Source organism: Eschrichtius robustus, chromosome 7 (genome assembly GCF_028021215.1).
Source record: "Eschrichtius robustus isolate mEscRob2 chromosome 7, mEscRob2.pri, whole genome shotgun sequence".
Classification (NCBI taxonomy): domain Eukaryota; kingdom Metazoa; phylum Chordata; class Mammalia; order Artiodactyla; family Eschrichtiidae; genus Eschrichtius; species Eschrichtius robustus.
The window spans coordinates 83,354,765-83,378,163 of record NC_090830.1 but is presented as its reverse complement, the minus strand read 5'-3'; the positions used below and the strand labels follow the sequence as shown (position 1 = coordinate 83,378,163).

The 23,399-nt window shown below is 57.2% G+C and overlaps 1 protein-coding gene across 3 annotated transcripts in view; it reads right to left on the bottom strand.

Annotated features, from left to right (window-relative positions):
* The window catches only part of ZMIZ1 (zinc finger MIZ-type containing 1), a 232,916-nt gene that overhangs the window by 142,691 nt on the left and 66,826 nt on the right, over positions 1–23,399 (bottom strand). For all 3 annotated transcript variants that reach the window (XM_068547971.1, XM_068547973.1, XM_068547972.1), the window contains exons 3-4: positions 22,574–22,669; positions 725–805 (exon numbers count right to left, since the gene is read on the bottom strand). The gene's annotated coding sequence lies outside the window, so the exon portion shown is untranslated. The remainder of the gene's footprint in view (positions 1–724; positions 806–22,573; positions 22,670–23,399) is intronic.

Sequence of the window (23,399 nt, the reverse complement as noted above, 5' to 3'; positions counted from 1 at the left end):
ATGGTGGGAACTGAGGTATGCAAGAAGAAGGAAGGGGCCCTACATTGCTGAGGAAAATGACAGGTCCAGAGTGTTTACTGTGTGCCAGCTGTGCCAGTGCACCTGTGGGCGCCGGTGCTGTGATCCCAATCCCTCTTTTACAGACAGGTAAACCAAGGCACAAAGAAACCGCACAAGGTCATGGTGGACGAGTGGCTGGGCCAGGATTTGCACGCAGGCACTCTGACCCCAGAGCCCAGAGGCTTGTGAGTGCTCAGGTGTGCACCTCAGTGCAACTGTGGGAGAGAAGGGGGTGGGCCAGCCACAGCACCCAGCCCAGCAAACAGGCCTCTCTGCCCACCCAGGCCTCTTCCCGTGTAGCTGCCATGTTGCTTATACTGCATGAAGCCCGTGTGCCATGGGCTTGAGTGGTACAGACAGGGCTGCTGTGCCAATGCAGGGGACGCCAAACCTGCCCCTCTTTCTGTGTGCATCTCCCCACCCCTGCCCTGGCAACCACTGTAGAGACAGGCCAGGCCTAAGAGGCCCCTCGAGGCCCCTCTGGGGGCCGACGAGGTCTCAGTGGGGACGGGGTGGGTGCTGCACCCAATCCTGCCCATGAGGGCTGTGCCACAGACAAAGGTGCAGTGTGCCGGGGCCGGCACCTGTCCCCCACTCAGGACATACTGCCCCTTCCCCAAGCATCCAGGCCAAGCTGCCCCCCCCAGCCCAGCCGCACACCTACCTCAGTGACCCACGAATCACCAGCGTCCCACGTGCCGGTCAGCAGCTGGCGGCCCCTCTGCCTCACTCCAGCTCCATCCTGCTGCAATGAGAAGGGTGGTCAGGGACCACTCACAGCAGGGGCCCCAGAAATGACCTGCTGCCGCAACTCCCCACCGCACCCCACCCACACTGTCCACCTGCTGGAACGTTTACTGCCGGCCAAACCATTCATCCCCACTTGACAGATGAGGAATCTGAAGGATGGAGAGGAAAAGGGGCATCATGCTGGGGAGCCCTAACACAAACAGGCCCCTGACACCCCACATCTGCCAGCTACTGGCTATGTGATCGTGGATAAGCTCCCGGCCTCTCCAGGTTTCAGTTTTGTCACCTGTTAAATGGGATCACAATGATCTCTCCTAGGGTTTCTGGGAGGATTTAAGGACATATGGTGACAGAAGCACTCGACATTCGTTCATTCACTCAAGAGACATTGAGCAAACACCCTGAGCTGTGAACAGGATAGGGGTCCCTGACCTGTAGGAACTCTGATAATAGGCAAAGAACCAAACAATACATAATTACCAGTGATGTCTGCCAGAAAGAACGAGTACAAGGGCGACCGTACACAGCATAAACTCAAGTGTCAGGGGTGTCTCTTTGGGGAAGTAAAGTTGAAGGATGAGCCAGAGAGAGGCAGGCCAAGATGCATGGAAGAGTGTTCCAGGCACAGGGAACAGTATATGTGAAGACTCCAAGATAGGGTAAATAGACTGGCTCAGCAGAAGACTTGAGAATGGGCGGTGCGGTGGGTGCGGTAGGGGAGGGAGGGGTGGGGTGAGTGACAGCCAAGAGGCAGGCCTGATCATTGCGAGGGTGGAGGGGAGCCATGAGAGAGTCTGAGCGGCTGAGGGACATGAGCTTAGGTCTAGTCTGAACAGATCCCCATGGCTGCTAGGGAGAAGGGCTTAGAAGGGACAGCAGGAGCCAGGGAAACCCGTGCGGAGGCCGCCCCAGGGGTCTGGGCCAGAGACTGTGGTGCTCAGAGCAGAGGGAACAGAAGGCAGAAGTGGCAGGATCCGCTGGTGCACTGGGTATGTGGGGACCCCAGGCCCCCTGCCCCCCATTGCAGTGGGTCCAGCTGCACCATCTCCACAACGTGCCACCAGTGCTCCCCTCTCCTCCCTACCCACTGGGCCCCATGGGAATCCAGGAGGACCAGACCCAGGGGCCTGGCAGGGAGGCTTCTCTGGAGTCCTGGCTGCAGGGTGGGAGCCACAGAGCCCAGAGTTTGAGTCCCAGCTATGAAGGCACCTCGCTGGATGGTTCCGGGTGATCGCCATGCTCCCTGCACCTGCGTGCCCTCCTCTAAGAAACGGGAAACCATGGGACTTCCCTGGTGGTCCAGTGGCTAAGGCTGCATGCTCTGGGTTCGATCCCTGGTCAGGGAACTAGATCCCACGTGCCGCAACTAAGAGTTCGCATGTTGCAATCAAAAGATCCCACACGCGGCAACGAAGATCCTGCATGCTGCAACTAAGACCCAGCGCAGCCAAATAAATAAATAAATATTAAAAAAAAGAAAAAAAGATATGGGAAACCTGCCTACAGGGCTGAGCGCCTCTTGGGATGAGGCCCGTGGCTACAGCAGGAGTGGACGTGCATAAGCCACATTAACTGTGGGCTCCCACATGTGTGGGGGTCTGGTGGAGGCCTCAGACCCGCTGTGCAGCAGGCAAGGTCTCCCAGGGAGTGAAGTGGGTGCCTATGGCTTCAATAAAGGGCACCAAGGCCTGGCATTTGAGAGGTGGGCTCAATAATAAAAATGATCTGGTTCAAGTCCTGGTTTCATCCCCTTACCATGTGGCTTTGGACAATTTCTTAAACTTCTCTGTGCCTCTGTTTCCTTATCTGTGGGAGGCAATATAGAGAGAAGGAGGGGTCCTCCCTCTAAGAGTGGTACAGACAGTATAAGGTAACGCATATGAGTGCCGGACACGCAGGCAGCTTTCCGGCCATGTCAGCGGAGGCTAAATTACCTTGCAGGAGCTGGTGCTGGCCTCCATGGAGCGCTGGGGTCCTGAGCCCCAGGCTCCCACAGCCTAGCCTGGCACCTCCACCCCACACGGGAAAGAGAATATCTCTGTGTCCTGACTCTTCGACTCTGGCAGTCCCCAAACTCTGCTAGCCATGGGGACACAAACGGCCCTTGACTCTAACTCTCCCATTTCACAGAGGAGGAAAGTGAGGCCTGGAGAGAGCAGCACCTGCCCCCGTCCCAGGGTCACGCAGCAAGTCAGTGGCTGGGGGAGAACTGGAATCAGCCTCCTGCTTCCCCACTGCCCACAGCTCAGGCCTTTCCCAAAGGCAAGCTGGCCGCAGACCCACTGACAAAGAGAAAATAATTATTTTGGCAGCTGAGACAGAAGCCGGAAAGTCCTCGCTCATTCGGTGAGCGACATCCAGGCCCCAAGGAACAACGTCTGCCCATCCTGCCTTGCAGAGGCGCCTGGACTCATGGCGCACGTGCTCGTGCCTCTCTGCCCCCAGCCATCCCCGGTTCTTTGCTGTTGGGCTTGGGCAAAGGGGCAAACAGACCAGAGAGGGGAAGGAACTTGTCCAAGGTCATACAGCAAGGGCACCACACAGAGGGGGCACCAGGATATGAACTCCCCTGGTTGGGGACTGACCCTTTTTCCCCATAAACCTGTATTGGACCCCAACCCGGGAAGGAGAAAGGACCAGGAGCTCGCCTTGATTGGGTCCACGTTGGGGGTTATGCCTGGGATATTCCTTTAGCCCTCGGTGAAATGCTATGAGGTCGAAACTAAAGAGCACCCCCAATTTACACACGAGGCCTAGAGAGCTTCTATAGCTTCCTAAGGTTATGCAGGTAGTAAGGAGCGAATAAGTAATAGGAACAGAGCCCAGACATGAGCGGGTGGTCTGCCGACACTCGGACTCTGCCCACTACCAGGTGACCAGCCGGGGAGCCCACACCCTGCCCAGCTGGCACTGGGCACCCGGGCTCCGTAGACCCTGTGCTGGGCCTCACTCACACTGGCTGCTCAAACAGGTTGGGGTGGAGGTGAGGGAGCTCAGGCCCAGGTAGGGCTGTGAACACAGAGGTGAAATCATCCATCCCCATCCCCGGCCCCCTGGGTGCCCTTAGGTGGGCCTCACAGCCTGTAAGGGTCTGGCCACCTGGTGAGACCAGGGAGAGGTGTCCCATGCCTGCTCCCAGCCTGAGCAGACCACAACCATAAAGGACATGGATCCACGCAGGTGAGTGTTCTCTGCTTAAAGGGCCCTCGGTGCCATGGGGCAGTGCACAGCCTGAGACTCAGGGCCCAGGGGGGTGGTAGGGCCCACCCAGGCTCCCAGAGGGATAGGTGCCCCACTGCCCAAAGGGCTCTCCTGGGCATCCTCAGCTCAGGACTCTCACTCCGGGTTGGGTGAAGGGGACACCCTGACCACAGGGCCGCTTCTGGCTGCGAGGGCAGGAAGGGGCAGAAGACGCGGTGTGCAGATCACAGGTTGAAACGTGCTTTCACTCTCATCGCGTATCTGGCGCTCTCGGGGGCAGGGCAGGGCGGGAACGAGTACCCATTTTGCAGAGCAGGACACTGAGCTCCGAGGGAGGGTAGAGTTGCCAGGGGTGTTGCAGCTGGGAAGTGGCAAGGCTGGGTCTGGCAGAGGTCACTCAGGGGTGGGGACTGTCCCAGGACCCAGATGGATTCTCCCAGCCACAGTCACCTTCCCATCCCCTCCTCCTCTAATGGATCCCCTGGGTGGAAGGACCCGCCTGGGTGTGGGCTTGGGTGGAGGCACCAGGCCAAGCTGACTGGGGCTGGGGCTAGCCCAGAGAGATGCAGGGCTGACTAGGGATTCTTGGAGGACAGAGGCGCCCGTGCCACAGGGTGTCCAGGATGTGGGGCATCATGAGGGCTCTGTGCCCTTGGCTAAGTGACCAGTTGTTCTCTAAGCCGCCAAGGGTTGGGAGCCCACATTCTGGCCTGGAGCCCGGCCCTGTCCTCAGTGGTGAGGTCGAGGGCAAGGGTGGGTAGAGCTGGGTTTGAATCCCTGCTCTGCCGTTTAATGCTGGGTGACCTTGAGCAAGTCACTTGGCATCTCTGACCATCTCCTCTCTAAACAGGCACTAGCTGCCCCTTCAGATACTCACCCACCAGGAGAGGCTTCAGGCTGACCTTGTAGAGCCTGATGGTAGCCAGAGCACTGACCTATCCCCAGGCCTCTGGGAGAGGGGACTGGACTGCCCCGCTGTGGTCGCAGGGCAGGGGACCACACGAGTGGCACTGCTGAGCTGAAGTTCAGGGCTCTTGTCATCTGCTGCTAATCACACACACGTGCCCCTCATGCCCTGGTGGCTGTGAGGGTTTAACGAGACACGGGTGTGTAGATGCAGGTGCCACGCAAGAACAGGTCAGCGAATGGTGACTGTTAAAGTCTGGGAGAGGGTTAACTGTCAAGGTCATAAGTGGTCAAGTGGGGACCGGAACACGGTCATGTGGGCACCCACCCAAACCGGATCCAACCTGCTGCTCCACGGGCTGAACTGATTGACCTGAACTGGCTCTCACGTGGGGCCGATCCTCCTCACCTGAGCTGGACCAGGCAGCTCTGCCTACCCCCGCTTTACAGATGGGCCGAACAGCTGCTGGTTCAGGGGCCCTGCACAGGCAGGGTGGCCTCAGACCCAGCTCCCAGGCTCGCCTGGGCTCCTTCACCTCAAAGACCCACCCAGGGAAGCATCCCCTTACATGACCCTGGGAACAGGCCCCCCGTCCTACCCTGGCAGCCAGTGCTGGCTCCAGGAGCAAGGCAAATATTTACCCCGATGGTTATCCAAACCAGGCAGGCTGTCCCGCCGCCCACATTCCTGGAATACATGTTCTCTGACCTCACCAAGCTGGGGGAATCCAGACATGGGGAAGAGACAGAGATAACCAGTCACCCAGTTTTAATTGGGCCTATGTGGAAACCAAGGCCTGATGGCCAGGGGGAAAAAGGCAGCTCTGAATTGTCTCTCTAACTACTCACCCACTAGGGGAGGCCCCAGGCTGAACTTGTAGAGCAGGACACTGGCCAGAACACCGACCTACCCACAAGCCACTGGGGCAGGGAGCTGGACCACCCTGTGTGGTGTGGTGGGCAGGGGCTACACCAATGCCACCTCTTGGCCTGCAGTTCAGGGCTGTCACCAGGCCTCAGATCCTCATACCTGCTGCCAATAACACACACACACACACACACACCCATTATGCTCAAGATGTGACAAACCCGGCAGATTCCCCCGCCTGCCAGGGCCCTTCCTCAACAGCCCCAGAAGCTCTCACTGCCTCACTCCATCTTCAGCACGATTCTGTCACCAGGGAACTGCAAGACCTGTTTTATAGATGAAGAAACTTTGCAGCAGATACCAGTGGTCACGCAGCTGGAAGTGGTAGAACGTGCACTGTCTTATTACCCCAAACCACGCCTTCAACAGCTCTGTGGTCCCAGCCCTGCCCATCGGAACCCTGTCCATCCTCCGATGCCCAAAGGACCGCTTACACCATGCTGCCTTCCCTGGTAGTTCCCCCAAGTGAGCTTTCCCTGCCCGGAACTTCCAGACATTTGGACAGTGTTTCTTTCTCTTTGCAAAATTAAAACTGGGTGCCTGGTTATCTCTCCAGCTGTGAGACCCTCGTACTCACTCCAGGGACAGCGGGGTTGAGCACAGAGGCTTGGGCGGCCCTGAGTGCTCAGGGGAGGCCTGAAATCCTGAGTCTTTTCCCCAAAGGACAGCAGCTGCAGTTGGCCTCAAGGAAAAGATAAGTAAACAGACCTAGGAAGCTGGTGGCTTGGGGTCTGGGGAAACTCCTGGCCAGGGCTGCCTGAGAATCACAAACTACCCTTGGTTCAATAATCCTGTATGTCTTCACTTCTGCTGAGAATATTCTGAGCTGTTCTGACAGCCTGCCCACACCCAGGCCCGGGAAGCCCAGTGCGTCTTGTCTGGCCCTGCCCTGCAGGTCCTTGCTGCATGCCCCTCTTTGCGTGCCCCTCGGCTTCCCGCCTCCCTCTCTCCTTCATGGAAACTTCGCAAGTGACTGGGGCAGGGTAGACTGGCAGGTTCTGCTGAATGAAGTGTATGCCTGGCAAGTCTGCTGCTGGGCCCTCAGGGATGCCTCCAGGTGGGAAAAGCTCTGGTGGTCAGGAGACGCCCAGCACAAACCTGGGGCCACACCTGGCACCGCGGGGACGGAAGCAGAGGGTGTTGGGAAAGGTAGGGGCTTCCAAAACCTCTCTGCCCACCTAACATCTCTGAGACTTGGTTTCCTCATTTGGAAAATGGGGGCTATAAACAGACTTTTAGGGGTTGTTCCTTCATGTTTTTTTCTTTTTTCTTTAACATCTTTATTGTTATTGGAGTATAATTGCTTTACAATGGTGTGTTAGTTTCTGCTGTATAACAAAGTGAATCAGCTATACATATACATATATTCCCATATCTCCTCCCTCTTGCGTCTCCCTCCCAACCTCCCTATCACACCCCTCTAGGTGGTCACAAAGCCCTGAGCTGATCTCCCTGTGTTATGCGGCTGCTTCCCACTAGCTATCTATTTTACATTTGGTAGTGTATATATGTCCAGGCCACTGTCTCACTTCGTCCCGGCTTACCCTTCCCCCTCCCCGTGTCCTCAAGTCCATTCTCTACGTCTGTGCCTTTATTCCTGTCCTGCCCCTAGGTTCTTCAGAACCATTTTTTTTTTTTTTAGACTCCATATATATGTGTTAGGATACGGTATTTGTTTTTCTCTTTCTGACTTACTTCACTCTGTATGACAGACTCTAGGTCCATCCACCTCACTACAAATAACGCAATTTTGTTTCTTTTTATGGCTCAGTAATATTCCATTGTATATATGTGCCACATCTTCTTTATCCATTCATCTGTCGATGGACACTTAGGTTGCTTCCCCTTCATGTCTGTTTATGCCATCCACCCATTCATTCATTTCCTTCTCCCGACAGCTAATGACACTGCCTACTTTGCGCCAGAGAAGGAAGAGAAGGAGAAGGGAAAAGAGTAGGAGTGGATGGGTGGGGAGAGGAGGGCGCGGTCAAAGGCCAACATCACCACCCTGGATGCTTCCCAAGGGTGTTTGCACACTGTCTAATGCGAGGCGGGCAAGACACAGTAATTCTAGGACAGAGTGCTGGAGGGCAGCAAAACGGCGTGTCGAGGGCATCATGCTCTTGAGAAGAGTCTCTCAGGCAGGAGGGCACCCCTCCTGGGCAAAGGCCCAGAGGCTTGTCAGGAGAAAAGCCTCAGACTGAAGAGAAAATGATAGGTGAAATCAGGAGCAGGGGAAAGCTGCGTTCAAGGGCACATGCAGACACATCCCCGGCGAACCCGCCAAAGCTTCACCCAGAGCCCAATGCCAATTTGCTGTGTTTTCAAGGCCAGGCTGGAGTGGCACCTCCTCAGGAGAGCCCTATCAGAGGGGAAAGTCCTCGCTCTCTCCACGAGCACCACCCAGGCCCCGAGGAACGACGTTCACCCAACCTGCCTCTCAGAGGCGCTCCGGCTCACGGCGCACGTGTGTGCCGAGCCACCCAGCCTCTTGATGTCGGGCTTGCGCAATGGGGCAAACTGAGACCAGACAGAAGTTGGCTGTGACTCGTGGCTCACTCCTGCTGGAGGAAGAGGGAAGGGGCTCTCTTCTTTCCAAGCCATCAAATGAACAATTTCTCCTCTAATCAAGGGGAGAGGTACAACATGGACTAAGGGCACATAATGTGGCTCTAGATTCTGACACAACAGAATGTGTGTGTACAGTGGCTCTGCTATCCACTGAGCTGTGATGCTGGGCAAGAAACTTAGCCTCTCTGGGCCTCAGATTCCTCATCTGTAAAATGGGGATAATGAGTCCCTCCTCTCACAGAGTTGTAAGGACTTAACAAGATTATGCCCACACTGCACTTGCACAGGAAGTGCTTGGTAAACAGGGACTGTCACTGTTCTCACTGGCTCAGGTTTGCTGCCAAGTGCAGACTTGGGGTCTTGCTGGGGAGGGAGGCACTGGATCTCTTACCAAAAAGATGGAGAAAGATCCTGAGAAGATGAATCCTGGCTTCAGGCCCCTTCTGAGGCTGACTCAAGAGCCAGCCCGGTGGGTCTGTTCCCCAGAGATAGGCTTCCTGAGGGTCACACCTGCTCCCAGGAGGGGGGCCCCCAATCCCTCCCCACAGAACGGCCAAAGGTGCTGAGCGTCCTCCAGGTACAAGCTCCGTGCCAGGGGCTCTCTTCCACACCCACCATGTCATCAGGCCCCATGGGTGGGCATAGCCTCACCCTTCCCGGGGGCCAGGGTCTTGCCCAGAGGGGCACCTGGCTGGGGCTGGCCAAACCAGGGCCCCTGCCACCCACCTGGGTGCTTGCCACTCCCAATGCTGATGATTTAAACTGAATTTTCTGCCAGTGGCCCCTTTTATGGGCTTTGTCTCTTGCCCCTGCCCACTCTGCTTAGGGTGGCAGGGCCCTGTGCTGCCCATCTCAACCTCACCCCTGTGATACCCTCAATCCCAAATCCCCTGCAGCATTCACTGGGTCTGCAGAGGCGCTTAGAAGAGTCCGTGCAGGTCCTCAGTCTAAGCCTGCCACCTTGCAGAGGAGGGGACATAAGTTCAGAGAGGGACAGGACGAGAAGCCAGGCCAGCTCTGGTTGAAGGTTAGACTGAGGAGCTGAGGACCCACGTACAAGCCCCCTGTCCCTCCAGGTCTCAGTTTCCTGGTCCGGGCTAACACTGGCTGGAAGATTGGCTGAGCTGACACGACACCCATGGTTGGTGCAGGACTGGGCAGCCCCGTCAGCTGTCCGCTCCACAGGGCAGCCTGGACTCCAGGCCCAGGGCAGGCGGGAAGGTCGAGAGGCTGAAGGGCACGGGCACTCCCGACAGCACATGCAAAACACTAGTACCAAGTGTTCCTGACGATCCCTGTCCTGGGCCAGGGGCCAGCCCCCGGCGGTCACGCTCCCCAAACAGGCATCCCTCTGGGATTCTGGTCACACGTGGGCCAGGCCAGTCTGAAGTGATGGCCAAGGCCCAGATCTACAGATGCCAGACAAAGGAGAGCGCCGTTCTCGCTTGCAGGAGGTAGCGGGTCAGAGCACGGGCACTAACGGCACCCAGGCCTGGATGAAGTCCTACTTCTGTTGCTTGCAAGCCACGTGGCCGCAGCCAAGTCCCTGCACCTCTCCCTGCCTCAGTTTACTCACGGTGCAATGGGGAGGGAGAAGGTTGCACTGGGGTAAGGTCGCCCAACCCCTGGCCCTCGGAGGAGCCAGGCCACGGGAGCTCATACTATTTGCAGGGACGCCAGCCCTCCCTGCAAGGGCAGCCCAGTTGTGGTCTACAGGGTCGCTGCTGGGAAGGCTGGGGAAGAAAAGGATTGCGGGGTGTGTTAGTCATCAAACTGCATTCTGCAGCCTGTCCCAAGATGCTCTACTGATGCAGCCGCCCAGGGAAGCTTGACTGGTCCCACCGGATCTTGCTAACACCGAGGGGGGCTCCAAGCTTGGTTTTGGCATGTACCCTCCCTGACCTGGGCAAGTGCCTCCCGATCCCTTGAAGCCTCCATCTGCCATCTGTAAAGTGGCATTAGTGCCCATCTAATGTCCTGGGTTGCTGGGAGGACTCTAGGAGATGGAGGATGGGGTCAGGTATGGCGATGGGCTACGAGGAGGTTCCCTGTTCTGTTCACTGCCTACCTTGGCTGCTCCTGCCTTCCTGGGCAGCCCCAGGGCCCAGCCCTGCCTGAGCCATCCCACACCCAGAGAGCGTCCCAGGGCCCCTGCCAGGAGGCACTGAGGACTCCTAGGTGCTTCCCAGCTGAGGCCGTCAGGACCAGCCTACGATGCCCCTCCTTCTCCCGTGAGGCTGAGGTCTCTGTGCGTTCTTTAAGAAAGGGGCTCCCTCGGCCCAGCAACTTGGTGGGATTCTTGGGGGAGCCACCCCCCACCTGCCCATCAATCCTTGGGACTGACAGAAGCTGCCCTCTGGGACTGGACCCCTGGACAGGCCAAGGCCAGCCCCACAATGGTGTCTCCTTCCTGTCGCCCACGGCACCCAGCACAGGACCTGCCCCCAGAATGTTTGAGCAGTGATGAATGGATGAATGAATGAGCAGTGATGGGAGGGGTGGTGTGAAAACAGATTTAGATCAGAGAACACAGCAGCTGACACTTGCACAGTGCTCACCAGATCCATCCTCGGCCCGGCTCTAAGAGGCACTGGCTACGCCGGTTAACCCATTAGTCCCCATGGCGATTCTATAAAGCGGTAAGGTCCTCCCCATTTCACAGATGAGGAAACTGAGGCTGAGAGACAAGAAGTCACTTGCCCATGGTGTTAGAAAGTGGCAGAGCTAGATCCAGTGCAGGCCCTGGGCTCCAGAATCCACACGCTGGTCCACGGTGCTGCCTGGGGCGGGGGCCCTGGGGAGGGTGGAGAGAGCAGGCCGGAGGTTCCCGCCCAGGCTCCAGGCCCTGCCCCAGGGATTTAAGTGGTCTGGGGTGCGCCATCTTTCAAAGCTGCCCTGGATCTCATGTACAGTAAGAGCTGAGAAACCCTGGGCAGCCCCACCCTCACTCTTCAATCGGAGAAATGGTGGCTCAGGCAGGGAGGGGACATGTCCAAGGTCACCCTGAGTGTTGGGGGAGCCTGGGACCTGGAGTCCAACTCCTCTGACTTCTCCATCGTGGGCTTGGAGCTCTTGGAAATAGCACTGTGGCCCCAGCAGAGCAGCCCACAGGCGCAGACGCGGGTGGGAGAGATGAGGCAGACAGACGCAGGGAAGCCAGAACAGCACGCAGCCAGATGACACACAGGCCCAGCAATTCCTGACTCACGGCCACCCATCCCGTGACTCCACCCACTGCCAGTGTCCCCACCCTGGCTCACACTCCACAGCCCGCTGCAACCTCCAGAGTCCCCTCCCATTTAGGACCAGAAAGCCACAGAGGGAGGAAGGAGCGGCGGGGCCCCACCCAGAGCTGGGTGGGAAAGCCAGACAACCCGAGCCGGGAGGGGCGGGGGGTGGACTCCGGGACACGCAGAGGAAGAGGCATAAGCACTGCCCCTGCTCCTCCCTGCCGTGCCCACACTCCCAGCCTGTGCTGGCCAGCGCCCTGTGGACCACGCGCCCAGGAGGAAAGCTGGCGTTGACACCCACCAGGGGCAACTTTCTTAGCCACGTGACTCCCTTTGCATCGGGGCCCCACACCTGGAAGGGCATGTTAGGTTTTTTTGCTGCCAGGTTCCTCTCCCCAAGGATGCATTACTCCTCTGGCCAAGGACTTCAATGGCTCCCCATTGTCTACGAGGTCAGCTCCAACTCTTCACCCTCATACTCAAGGCCCCAGCCTGACTCTGACCCATAACGTCTGGGCTCCCACCTCGGCACCCTGCCCACATTAATCCTGCTGCCAGGAATGTCCCCGTCCCTGTGGCCTGACTCACTGGGAAGGAAATTCACACCTCCCCCGAGGAGCCGCGGGGGTCAGACACTGTGTTCCCAGACCCTCAAGGACTCCTTACAGCTCCCTATGCCACTGGCTCTGAAAGGCCCATTTGACAGACGTGGAGGCTGAGGCTCAGAGCGGCAACGTGTCCAAGACCACTGGAGGCTGAGTTGTCACCACACAGCGCAGGGGCTTGGGTTGCTTGGACCTATGGTCTTCCCTGTTGCTAACAAGCTTTTAGCTGGTCCACAAGGTCAGGGTGACCCCGAGTCTGTTACTTAGCTCACCCAATGCCATGGCGACTTGGGTCTGCTCACCTTGGCATCCTGACCCTCCCTTCATCCCCCTTTGGGAACAGGCTGTAACCCCTGATACTGGGCTGGGCTTAGGCTGGGGGTACCTGGTCGGGGGAGGTGGGTCAGAGAAGTTGTGCAGCACAGCGGCCAAGAGCACGGGCTCTGCGGTCAGCTGCCCGGTTCAATCCCAGCGTAACCACCCTGGGCAGATCGATTCACCAGGCTGTGCCTCAGTTTCTTCCTCTGGAAATGGGGACAACAGGAGTAGTGACCTCAGAGATGCTGTCACAGTGAACGTGAATTCCTGTAGATAAAGGATCGGAGCAGCGCCTCCACAGAGTGCTACAGAAGTGTTTGCAGCTCTTAGTATAGTTGCCCTGTTCCTCCCTGCACCTTACACTCAACATCACAACCAAAGGAAAACTGAAATCCTCAGAGCACCTACCAGGAGGGAGGAGGAGGGCTGGAGAGTGGCAGGAGAATCTGCCCCTCGGCACTGCACCCTCCCCAGCTTTCGGCCCACAAGCTGCCACCCTGGCCCATCTGCCTGAGCAGGGCAGAGCAGAGAGAGCTGGCATGTTCCACCTCTCAGGTCCTGGGAAGGAGGGAGGAGGGAGGGCTCCTGCCCAGGCACAGATGCCCAGCTTGCCCCTGTGTCGTCAGTGGGATGACCCAGAGAGGGGTGATGCCAGCATCACTACCCCCATCGCCCATGGCGACACTGGCAGCCACTCCCGTGTCACTCCCTGCTTGGGGGCCATCACAGACACTGTTCCCCACTGGGCTGGATGTAGAGATATCTGAGACGCATTGGGGGTGGGGGGGATCTGGGGCAGTTAACCCCAAACCTGGTTGTCCTTATAGGGTATAGATTCATCCTACCTCCAAACCCTTTATCCCATGGGATGCTCATAGCTGGGCAAAGCTTCTTCCTCTCCCCTTTCTACCGATGGGGCCCAGAGTGGGTGAGAGACTAGCCCACGTGCACCAGCAAGCTGGTGGTGGATCCCAGACAAAAACCCTGCTCTCCAGGCTCCCAGGCCTGGCCCCACTATGAGGCTTCTCTTGCCAGGCCCCTAAAGGTGACTGATCATCTAGGAGAAGATAAGTCACCAGCATGTGTGGGTGAGGGACGGTCAGGGACCCAGAGCTTCCACCAACGGGAGGCCCTGGGAGGGGGTGAAAACAGGTCAGAGGCACGGCAGCCGCGAGCCTGAGGTCCAGCTTCCTTTCTCAAGAGGGCATGATTCCTGGCAGCAGCTCCCACGGGAAACAGTAGAAGCGCCACCCGCGGGAAACACGGGGTGGGACAAAGGGGGTGTCGGGCAGGGTTTCCTGTTGGGTGGGTGACCTGTGTGCCTGTGGCCCTGGGACCAGGCCAGGGCTGGGTTTCGCCTCATCCCTGGCTCAGACCCAGGCCACCCTGAGTCCCATCCTTCAGGCCTGCCCTGGCTTCCTGTCTCACTGGCCCCGCCCAGACCAGGAGAGAGCAGGGCCCTGTGGAGGCTTCCTCAGAAGCACCGAACTTTTCTGGGGCAGGAGTGGGCAGCTGCCCTGGCCTCTTCAGTGGCCTTTGGCCTCTGACCTCTAGACCTCCAGCTATTTGTTTTCTAGCAAGAGGCCTTGACAAAAAAGCACTACTGGGTTTTATTCTGTGCCAGAACTTCAGGCACAGCTGAGTAGAGGCTGTAGGAATCAGCCCTTCCCTGGGGATCAGATCACTGTCTTCCCCCACTTCGGGCAGAGTCACTTTCAAGGAGCCATGCCGAAGCGACCAGGACAAGGGGAGAAGCTGAACAAGGATGGATCTCAGGCCTCAAAGGCAGAACTTCCCAGGGGTCAAAGACGAGGGACAGTGTGGTACCTCTGCAGAAGCTGTGGCATCCCAGCCGGGCAGGGTAGTCCCCACGCCAGGGACAATGTGATGTCAAACCATGGGAGCAGCACCCAGAGCAAGACACCTTCATCCCCCCACCCCAGTTTTGGATGCCTGGATCCTTAAAAGCGTCAAGTTCTGGGTGGGATGGGAACTCGGTCCAGGGGCTGTGGGACCACCCATGGTCTCCTGGTGAACCCAACCCATTCCGTGTGCCTCAGGAGCTGGGGACTCACCTGTCCACAGGAGAGGATGTGGTGGGAAAGGAGAAGTTAGTGGCCTGGTCCAGTGAGGGGGAAGAGGTTTGAACAAAGGCCCTCAGCCCAGGGCACAGGCTATGGGAGAAGCATCTCAGGTCTCTTTCAAGGTTGCTCGGCAAACCGGCGACTCAGAAAGCAAACAGGCCAGACAGTGCGGAGGGCCCACCATGGACAAAGGCCTCTTGTAGCTCAGTGTTGGGGAGGAGCGCGAACAGGAGGTGGTCTGGGCTGACTGGGGCTGGGCCTTGCCTGAGATCACCCTGGGGACAGGAATGGAGCTGGGATCCAGGTCTCCTGCTTGCTCCATGGGCAGCCCAAGGGCCTCCCCAGGGGCTGTGCTGGGGAGGTGGGACTGCTCACTTGGGCAGGGGCTGACCTTGGCCTCACCTCGGCTGCCCAACGCAGGACACTGATGACATGTCCACACTAGTCCAATCAAACAGGCCCTGATGGGGCTGTCTGCGGGCCCAGCCGGATGCTCTTCCTGGAAGCAGTGAAGCTTGGGAGGGAGTAGGTCAAGGAGGCTAAAGCCTCAGGTCTGTGGGCCTGAGGTGGGCAGGCTAGAAGACAAGCCAGACTACAGCCTGGTGGGCGGCCAGGGCACCAGTTACCGGGGAGAGTTACTGAGACAGCGATGGGGCAGTAGTGAGCCTCCTGACCCTGGGGGCATGCAAGCTGAGGCTGGAGATACACAGGCTTTAGAACCACCCATGGCCAGAATCCACATTCAGTCATGGGTGGCAGGATGGCTGGCCTGTGTCACCAGCTCAACCAGTGGCCACCCCACCTCCATCCCTTTTCTGGATTGGAGTTTTCCAGCTGTATCAGAATGGCCTTGAGCTCATTAGCCCATGGGACCCTTACAGGTTGAACACCCCCAAATCCTATCACAACAGAGACAAGGTCCGACAATGCTCTGTGTGGCCCTGATGGCAGCTCTCTGTGCCCCTCATCCCGGGCACCTAGTAGAATCGGCCTCAGTCCATCCAGGGAGAGTATGCCTAAGCTTCCCCAGAACCTAGGGCAGCCTGTGGGGTCAGCCACACCCTGATCCCCACCCAGTGGCTGCCTCTCCCTGGGCCTCCGCCCACCCTGAGATGTTGCTGATGCCAGCTTGGCAGTGAGCATCTCCAGGGCCAGGAATGTGCTTTGTATTGAGCACAGACCTGGCACAGACTTGGTTGCCAGGAAATGTTTGTCAAAGGAAGGAGAGACAGAAGCAGCAGGGAGGAAGGGGGATAAACAGACACTTGAACCCAGGCGGGCTCTCAAAAGCACTGCCCCCAAGGCCACCATAGCCCTCCTCCTCCTCCAGGACCTGGGGGACTGTGCCCTCTATATCTAAGACACAGCGCTCAGGTCAGGTAAACATGGAGGAAGGCCAAGGGAGGCCCTACTCAGGGCATTCCCTTGGGCTCTGCTGCCTGGGTGGGCTCGGAGAAGGCACTCAGATGTTCAGGCTCAGGGCCTCTGCACTCTGCCCACATCTGCTGGAAGCCTGGCTCTGACTCCAGCCTCTCTGGAGGACAGGGACCCTCGCCCCAGCTGCTTGGCCCCCGAGGGACTCAGTGATGTCTCTCAGCTCTCCCGAGGTCCCCTGCCCAACGCTGAGGTTTCATCCTCCTGGAGTGGCAGTGTGGTGGGACATGGCTGCCTCATGACACGAGCACAGGGTCTTTGCAATGAAAGGTGATCCTGTCCATCCAACAGGAGGAAAATATGTCACAGGTATGGAGGTCCAGAGAGGTTCTGGAAGACCTGGTGTGCGGACAACCCTACCCCCTTGCCTAGCCCAGGTCCCGGCACACAGTAGGTGCTTAAAACCTATCTGCTGAATTAACCAATGGCTTGCTGGATGCATGACAATGGGCTGACCTGGGCTCTCCTGCTGAGGGGCCAGGACTCAGCAACACGCTCTAGGGGACATCACAGGGGCTGCTGCATCCACATGTGTCCCTCTTGGGCCTTTTTGAGCTGCTCCTGGACAGAGGATGCCCTCCCTGTTTCAGGGCTGGGCGTGTTCTCTGTAGTCAGCAAGCCCAATATCTTTTCTTGACAGATGGAGGTAGGGGAGGTCCAGGGAGGGTAGGGGGTCAGAAGCAGTGGCCATTCCCCAGGCTAGGCCTCCCCACACCAAATCCAGAGGCCGGAGAACTCCAGGACCTGGCTCAGGGCTGCCCTCTGTCCACTACCCCTACCAGTGTGGCCCCCTCCCCTGGCTCCCTGTCTCAGCCTCCTGGCTGCCTCGGCTGCAGCTGGCCTGAACTGCTTACTTAGACAAACAGGGAAGGCAGCCACGTGACTGGCTAAGGTTTCCTGGACCAGGGACACGGACACGGGGACACACACACACACACACACACACACACACACACACACACACACAAACTTGCGGCAGGTCAGGTGATCATGCGGCCCAGCAGGCCAGGACTGGGCCAGCTCAGGTTTCCCTGTGTCTGAAGGACAAGGGACCGGGCCTGCCTTTCTTCACCCAGAAGAATGCCTTCTCCAAACACTTGTTTTCTGCTTCCTGGACGAGTCAGGGACGTGCTGGATGGGAATAGAGCAGGGGGGGAGGAGGGGAGAGAAGGAGGGGCAGCGCCCAGCCCTCGGCCTTGTCTGGTGTTTTCCTTCCGCCCTCCCCACCCAGAAGGCAGATGCCTGCTGGGAAACTGTGGCCGCCCAGCTGCTGCCGGCAGGGAGAATCCCAAAGCCCAGCGTTGGATGTAGGGCAGGAGGGGAGCCGGGGCTCAGAGGGGAGTCTCCAAGTGAGTTAGTGACAGGTCTGTCGGGGCCTGGTACCCGGAGCAGCAGTTTTGAAGCCAGAGTCCATGGTCTGGCCTGGGGGGCATCCAGGGTGGGAGAAAGGGTGGGGGGAAGGGGGTGTCTAGTTAAACTTGGTGGGAGCAGCTCTGCCTTTACTCTGTCATTTGGGAAAGGTCTGGGGGCCAGGGTCTCGAGGGCTCTTCCAGCTTTGGGGGTCTGTGCCTCAGATGTTCCCTGAGAACAGCAGGCCTGTTCATCTTCACAGCCCCGAGACCAGCCCTCTAAGGGAGAAGGAGGCCACATCTCTTGACAGGCAGGGCTGACACCTTGCTCCGGGGGGACAGCCACCAGCTCTGTGGGGGTCTGCGGCTGGCTCCCACCCTGCCCTGGCCTCAGGCCTGACCTCCATCACCCCAGTGGCACAGACACCCACTGCAGAGGCACCTCAGGAAGCCCACAGAGAAATAAGGGGTGTGGCCGAGAGTTCTCAAATGAAAGCCAATTCCGACCAGGCCCCCTCGCTAAGCTAAGCCCTTCTTCATATATTATCTTACTGAATCCTCACAACCCTACAAGGTAGGTAATGTTGTCACCCCACTTTACAGATGAGGGATCAGCAACCTGAAGGTCACACCGTTAATAAGGGGCAGATCAGGACCTACACACAGATCCAGCACCCATGCTCTTAACCAGTTCCCACCGTACCAGGGCCAGGCCCCCAGCACCGAGCTGCAAGAGGAAGAAGGGAAGGAAGGAGAGGAGGTGGGAAAGATTCACAGGGAAGGGGCAGGGGACGAAGGAAGCAGGAGCAAAGGAGGAAAGACAGACAGGGGTCAGGGAGGGAGTGGACCTTGGAAAACCAAGAGACAGAGGGAAAGCAAACCTGCCCGCCCGAACATTAAATACCTAACAGGAGATGACAAATCAAATGGGAATTACTGCGGTAAAAACATAATTAGAAACTTGATTGAAGTTAAACAGAATTTACATAACACTGCAAATTAACTTTACACGGAAACTATTCACTGGGAAGGCAATGAAAAGGCATTTCATTAGTAATCTATATTTAAACAATAGGCACAATGGAGCCTTCTGATGAGGAACTTGGTGCCTTCAACCAGAGAGAGTGCCAAAGGCTGCAGGAGAACAGAAAGGAAGTGGGTGGGGTCCAGGATGGGATCCCTGGGCCTGCACACGGTGGGGTGGAGCTGGGTGGACACAGTGGGCCAGACCAGATTCTGGTATAGGTTCTGCCCTTGGCTTGCTGTGTGCTCCTGGGCAAGTGTCTTACATTCTCTGGGCCTCTGTTTCCTCATCTACAAAATGGGGATGTTGAAGAGGTGGTTTATATGAAGGTGCATGCAAGTCTGGATTTTCTAGGAGAGGCTGGGAGATGGCAGAAGGCAGCGCTGAGCGTGGGCTTGGGGTTCAGATGGACCCGGTTCAAAGCTCCACCCTGCCACTTATTAGCTGTGGCATCATGCAAGCTTCTTCCTCTCGGGCCCTGGTTTACCCATCTGTTCAATGGAGATAAGTCCACACCCGCTAGATGTCACCCAGGCAGTGGAAGGATTTAGGGAGAGATTGGGTGGGGGCAGGCTTAAAGGAAAGTGAGTCTAAAGGCACAGGATTACTTGGCCCGTCCGCCTGGCACACTTAATTAGATTACCCACAGCCTCCTGCCACCGGCCTGCCACAGAGCCGTGCATCATCAGAGCGGCTTCCCGTGGCTCCCCCAGTCCCCGTTCCGGAGTCAGAGGCACACCTCCCTGAGGGAAGATGGGGGTCACCAAGTCCCTGCCTGGCTCCATCCTATACTCAGTACGGAGAAGTCTCCTGGGCCTTTGCCACATCCCAGGCACATCGGGCTGTGTTTGCTGGGGCAGAGGGGCTGGCCTGTGCCCCTGCAGCCTGCTGGCCCGCCACATGCTCTCCCCACCACCTCCCATCCCGCCTCACAGCCCGGTTGAACCGCTGCTCAGCCTCCGGGCAGCAGCTGCTCTCTGCAGCTTTCCCTGACCGAGCCGTGGCCATTCTCTCCACCGAGAGCTGAGTACTGAGTGCGAAACACCACAGACGCACAAAAGGCTGACCCTTCCCCAGCCAAACACGCGCGCGTTTGCCCACTAGAGGTAGTGAGTTCCTCTGCTCTAACTGAGCGTGAGCGGGCAGCTCTGACACACTCATAGTCCAGGAAGTTTCGACAGTTTCTTTTAAGATAAAGGATCCAGGTAGTGCTTAGACGTTCAATAGGAAGCTGTTGGGTGCCCTTCCCCTGCTGACAGCTCCTGAGCTGCTGCCTTGAGCCCTGTGTTTTCAGACAAGTGCTCTGGGCAAGGGGGAGGTCTCAGGGGCCCAAGAGCCCCAGAGGGACGGTGGGAGGTCAGGAGAGGTAGACAAAGCTTCTTGAAAGAAAGTGCAAAGCGCGCAGACATCAGCTGAGACCAGGGAGTGCCAACCAGGGTGACAAGGAAGGTCCCCAGACATGGGGTCATTTATTATACAGCCCTGCCAGACACCCATGGGCCCTGGCCTCTGTGTGGCCAGGTGTACGGGGGGAGCTGCTCTGGTCCCTCCTCCCTCTCCACCACCCCTCTCCAAATATGGCTCTGTTATTGAGGCCTCTGAGCCTTTGTTATGCTGTTCTCTCTACCTGGAGTGTCCTTTCCCCGATTTGCCAGCAAAATCTTCCTGGTTCACGAAGAGCCTGTTCCCTCAGCTCTCCTCCTCCCTCCCTGGCTGCACCTTCTCCATCTCCTTTACTGCCTCCAGCCCATCTTCCCTCCCTCTAAGGGCTGGATGCCCTGTGACTCAGACGCAGGCTTCTGAAGCGCTCTCTCTGCACTCACTCCCAAGATGACCTCATCAGCCTTGTGGCTTGCGACACCATCTATACACAACAGCTCCCACATTTATATCTCTAGTCGGGACCCCTCTCTGCCTCTCAGACTCATATATCCAATTGCCTTCTCAACCTTTCCACTTGGATGTCTCAAATGCATCTCAAACCTAACGTGTCTAAAACACAGCTCCTTGGCTGCCTTCAGCCCTCCCTGCCATCATCCCCGGCGGAGAAAAACAGCTACCTCTGCTCTCCCGGTGGCTCCTGTCCCAAACCCAAGAGCCTTCCTGGACTGTCCCCCCTTTCCTCATCCTTCACATCTAATCCACCCACAAGCCTGTCTGCAAGGTCTTTGAAATACAGTCAAGACTTTGAAGCTTTCCACTGCTTTCCCTGCAACCCTAGTCCAATCCACCACCACCTTCTACCTGGATGTGGGCAACAGCTTCTCAGCCATCTCCCTGCTCTCCTCTCATCCGACTACATGAGCGGGTCCCCCAGGATCTCTCTGATTTCCCCTCCTACCTCTCACTTCCCTCCAGCCACATGCCTCCCTGCTACTTCCATGAACGTGCCAAGTGCACCCCGGTTCACTCCCTCCTTGCATTCATGTCTCTGTTCAAATGTCACCTTGTCAGAGGTCTTCCTTGACCATCCTTCATCAAAGAACACTTTACTCATCCTGTAGTCTCTGTTTCTTTTTTTTTTTTCTTGGCTGCGCCGCGCGGCTTACAGGATCTTAGTTCCCTAACCAGGGACTGAACCTGGGCCCTCCGCAGTGAAAGCACAGAGTCCTAACCATTAGACAGCCAGGGAAGTCCCTGTAGTCTCTGTTTCTTTAGTGCCTAATTTGCCTTCTTAAAACTTGGCATCATCGGACACGATATATCACGTTTTAGGCATTCATTGTCCATGTCTCCTCATGAGAATGTAAGCGCCACAGGAAAGGGAGTTTTGTCAGTTTTATTCCCTGAGGTGTCTCCAAAACATCAAGTGGTTCCCAGCAGGGAGACTTTCTCAATAAACAATTAGGGCATGAATAAATGAACAACGCCACCTCCTCTCGGAAGCACTCCCTGAATGCCTGCCTACATTACCAGCACGTGGCCCCTCCTCCCTTCCTCATGCAGTCTCAGACCCTACAGGGGCCTTGAGCACTGACCTTATGGAATTGAGCCTGGCTCTGAGATCATGTATCAACCTCCATCACAGAGTGCACCATCTCCAGGGCAGGGCTGGATCTGATTCATCTTCAAAACCCAGCCTTTAGTGCAGGGCTGGCCTGGTATAAGAGCCAGTGTGTGTTTGATGTGTGAATTAAGGAGTAAATGGACGGTTGGAAGAATGGGCAGATAAATAGATATAGACAAACGAATAAATGGATGGATGGATGAGTGAATGGAAGGATGGCTGGGTGGGAGGATGATGGATGGATGGATGGATGGGAGGATGGTTGCACAGGAGGGAGGTTGAGTGGGAGGATGTACAAATGAATAGATGAGTGGATGGATGATGGGTGGGTGGATGGATGGATGGATGGATGGGTCCCACCATGGGCACACAATAAAGACTGGTGGTTTATTGGGCTCAACAGCCAGACTTCCCTGGCCAGACCAGTGTAGTGTAGTAAAAGCATAGAGGCTGACAGAGCGAATAGGATAAAGCTGAGCTGCTGCGGTGTGGCCAGAGCTTGCTGTGTGAACCCCCGCAGGCCCATTAACTTCCCTGTGCCTTGGTCTCCCGGTCTGAAAATGTAGATGATAATTCTTGCCCAGAGCTGCCAGGGAGATCACTCTGGAGTTTCAAATCCTGCCACAAAGGAGACCGCAGCCACAGCTCCAGTGAGACACATCTCCAGCCAGGGCTGCCTTGGAAAATCCTCCCTTCTCAAACCCTGTCTGGCCCTGCAGACCCTGTGGCCTTAATGCTATACCCCCAAGGGCTAGGACCCTTGGCTATGCCCCCAGAGTTCAAACTGAGCCAGGTTGCAAAGATGGCTTAACTCCAAATAACAAGGAGGCCCAAGTGATTCACAGAATCCTGGAGAATTAGAGTCAATGGAGGACCCATCTTAGAGACGGACAAACTGAAGCCCAGAAGCATTTTGTGCTGGACACACACAAGGCATTACAGAGAAGCCCTGAAGCCCAGGGCAAGAAGGGCTGGGCGAAAAGGCTGATAACCCTTGGCTCTGGCCCTGCCCCATCACGACCGGTTGCCCCACCTCGCCCCGGCCAGGTTTCAGGTGAAGGGGGCAGTGTAGCCCGGGCATCAGGGCGTCGGGGGCCTGGTGTTACCTTTCTAGGTCTGGCAGCTGAGTGATGGACGGCGGCTCTAATCCTCACACCCCTCGCAGCATTGGTCTGATGCCAACGGGCCTCGTCCTCCTTGTCCTGGGTACGCAGGGAGAGAGACAGGACACGTGTGAGTGGCCAGGGGCGCAGGCGGCAGTCCACTCCCTCCCACCTCTGTCCCCACCGGCGGGCTAATCTTGGTGGCCTCTTGGGCCACTTAAGCACACCCCGGGATGCCTGATTTATCGGAGCCGGCTGTCTTCCCCACCCTGCGGTGCTCCAACCGGCAAGCCAACTCCTCCTGGTGGCATTCTTAAAAAAAAAATGTGCAATCTATGTAAGTTTTGTTTTTTCTGGGGCTCGGGGGCTTTGTGCTGTTGTCTTTTTCTTCCTGGTGAGAGAGGTAGAAAGCCAGGGCTTTCCTGTGCGGCCCCAGGCACGGTGACAGGGAGAAGCTGTCGGGGGTATTTTTAGCCGGGCCTCTAAGCCCTCGGTGTTCTCTCTGCACCATGCCTGGCTTCGGGGAATTATCTCACACGGCTGGCCGGTCGGCAGCCACTTCCAAAGCCACTCTTTGACCCCTGCCTGAATTCTTTCCTCATTATGAATTGTTCACCAGATCTCTGACCAACATTTGGAGTCATTTTATGTGCGTACACCTCCTCGGAAAACCAGCTCACTCCCCGCTCATCCCCTCCTGCCTGTGGGGCTGGACGGTTCGCTTAAAACTGAGGCCCAGAGTCCTGGAGGAGGCCCAGGAACAGAGTTTAAAGTAGAAAAGAGCCCCGGTGTCCCCCGAACTTCAGGCCTTCTCCTATGCCCTTCAGGG